Source organism: Chinchilla lanigera, unplaced genomic scaffold (genome assembly GCF_000276665.1).
Source record: "Chinchilla lanigera isolate Chin_1 unplaced genomic scaffold, ChiLan1.0 scaffold00122, whole genome shotgun sequence".
In the NCBI taxonomy this organism is placed as follows: Eukaryota; Metazoa; Chordata; class Mammalia; order Rodentia; family Chinchillidae; genus Chinchilla; species Chinchilla lanigera.
This window is the reverse complement of record NW_004955523.1, coordinates 1,206,997-1,209,318: the sequence shown is the minus strand read 5'-3', so window position 1 is coordinate 1,209,318 and position 2,322 is coordinate 1,206,997. Positions and strand designations below refer to the sequence as shown.

The following is a 2,322-nucleotide window of genomic DNA, read 5'->3' as shown; positions in this document are numbered from 1 at the left end:
CGGGCTGCCGCCCCGCCACGGCCTTTTCTCTCCCGGTTGTTCGCTGTCTTCGCACCTCTTGGCGCTGGTCTGTTCCCTTCTCCTCGGCCTTCGGAACGGCCACCGCTTTCTTTTCAAAAACAAAAAACCAAAAAACCAGCCCTTCCAGACCTCCCTGCCCCTGACAGGTTCTAGCTTAAAAGAGGGTGAACTTGGACCTTGCTTCCTTCCCTGCAGGAACTGTTCGCTTCAGTTCCGTTTGTTTTGTTTTCTTTTAAACGGACACATTATTTTATTAGTCCGTTCCTTTTTCATATGCACTCATTCAACAAATATTCATGGAAACACCGCTTATGCGCCATCTCATGCCCGGGGAGGCAAAGCATCCGCCTCCCCAAGCAGATACAGGAGGGGGCCCGAGGGGGCTGTTCCCCAGCGGGGTGGACTGGGTGGGAAGGGTTCGCCTGGCCTGGAGAGGTCTGGAGAAATCCTCCCCAAACCCCAGCTATTGGAATGGCGTCAGGACCCCGCACTGTGTGGCACTTGGAGCTGGTGAGCCCAGGGTCGGTGGTGAGGGCCTCACCCGCCAGGGCAGACCTGAGGGGTTTGGGAGGACGGATTCCCAGGGCACGGAGCAGCAGCTCACCACAGCGGAGGATGGGCCGCCTCCAGTTTCTGTGTGTTCCCTGGGGGCTCGAGGGAGAAGGCCATGGCTACTGACCACTGGTGCCGGGTTTTTTTTAAATTTACATTTTATTTTATTTTTGCGGTGCTGAAGCTCAAACCCAGGTTCTCATGAAGTGAGCTGACACTGAGGTACAACCCAGCGCCTTGGCGCCGCATTTAGTTAGTAAAAGATACGTTTTCCTGAGCGTCTCTCGTTCGGTTATGGGTTAGAGCCCCGAGTTCAGGGGTGCGAGGTGGAGCACACCAGTCGGGCTTGAGCGTGGGTGGGGATGGAGCGGCCTCCCAGCCGCTGGGAGATTTCGCTCTTTGTGGAAAGCTCGGCCCCTCTGTGGACTGATGCAAGAGCCGAAAGGGACTGGGGTTCTGCTTAAGCCAGGAGCAGGGTTCGGGTCACAAGGGGTGGAGGGGGCCTCCCTGGAAAAGTCATCAGCGACATGTGGACCAGCTCTGAGCTGGGGGTACGGGAGGTTGGGGGGGATCTGAGGTTTGTTTTTGTTGTATGTTGAACGAAGACTGTAATCAGACCGTGTGGCCAGACCACACTCCCCGTGTGCCTCAGTTTCCCTGGCTTTGAAAAGGACTTGCGCATTTCGATTGTTCGTTTTGACGGTCTGCTCTGCTCGGGAGCCCTTCAGCGGAGAACGTTAGAAAGCAGCGGGTTTTCAAACTGCTGACGCATTAACGCTCGGCCCGCAGCGTTCCGCAGACCCCCTCCAGGAGCAGGCAAACCCGCCGTTTCCCTAGGAGCGCTCTCCCGCGCCGCCCCGTGACCTTAGTATTGAGGGGGCAGCAGCACCAGGAGTGCGGGGCTTACAGTGTCTCTTCCTGGCGCTGGGTGAGGCGCCGTCGCCCCTGAGCTGCTCCCAGAGGCAAAGCCCCAGGAGAGTAGCGGGGGCCGACCGGACCGTGCTGCTGCGTGGCTGTGGTGGGGCCACGGGACAGAGGCCCCCGAAAATCTGGAGGAGTGAAGGTCTGAGAAGGGCAGCGTTTGTGCCTGTAAGTGGATGGCTAGCAGTTTACTGAAGAAGGGGAGTTGACGAGCTCCTTAATATTGAAGGTGAAATTTTATTATTGGAACATATTTATCCGCACAATTCCCGAGGACGAGAAAATGTGGCGTTCTGTTGATTTCTCCTTTCCGGGGTTGAGCCGAGAGCCTTGACGCCGGGCACGAGCTGTGCCGCGGAGCCGCTTCCCCAGCCTGTGCTCGCAGCTTCTGCAGGTCTTCCCGCAGTTTCTGACACAAAACAAGTCAACAGAGCTGCTCTGCGGGGGCGGGGCGGCCCGCTGCCTCGGTGAATCTGGGCTGGGGTAGCTGGGGGGGCTCTCAGCTCTGGGGCGCAGAGGGGACCAGGGAGGGGCAGCTGGGGCTGGCAGAGGGCAGGTGAGGGGGAGGGTGTGCCGGCTGGGGTGAGGGGTGGGAGTGGGCTCTCTGTTGTACACCTAGGTGGGGGGCTTTCTGGTGAATCTTCAAAGTGTGAGAGGATTTGAAACTGACTGTAGCCTCTCGGAGAGGCCGGGAGACTCCGGGGGTGGGGCTGGGCTGCTTAGGGTCAGGTGTCTCCTCTGTGAGAGGGAGGAGGAGGGGCTTTCTCCAGGCCTCTAAAAATGTCCTCCTTAGCACCCTGTTCCCAGAAAGACTCTCAGTGTTTGTTT

At 58.4% G+C, this 2,322-nt stretch overlaps 1 protein-coding gene across 3 annotated transcripts in view; it reads left to right on the top strand.

Moving 5' to 3' along the window:
• Positions 1-1,369: 1,369 nt before the first annotated feature.
• The window catches only part of Vsx2 (visual system homeobox 2), a 15,915-nt gene continuing 14,962 nt past the window's right edge, over positions 1,370-2,322 (top strand). For 2 of the 3 annotated variants that reach the window (XM_013507116.1, XM_013507114.1), the window contains exon 1: positions 1,370-1,662. The gene's annotated coding sequence lies outside the window, so the exon portion shown is untranslated. Of the gene's footprint in view, positions 1,724-2,322 lie in introns of all 3 variants that reach the window. The other variant, XM_013507115.1, reaches the window with a different exon arrangement.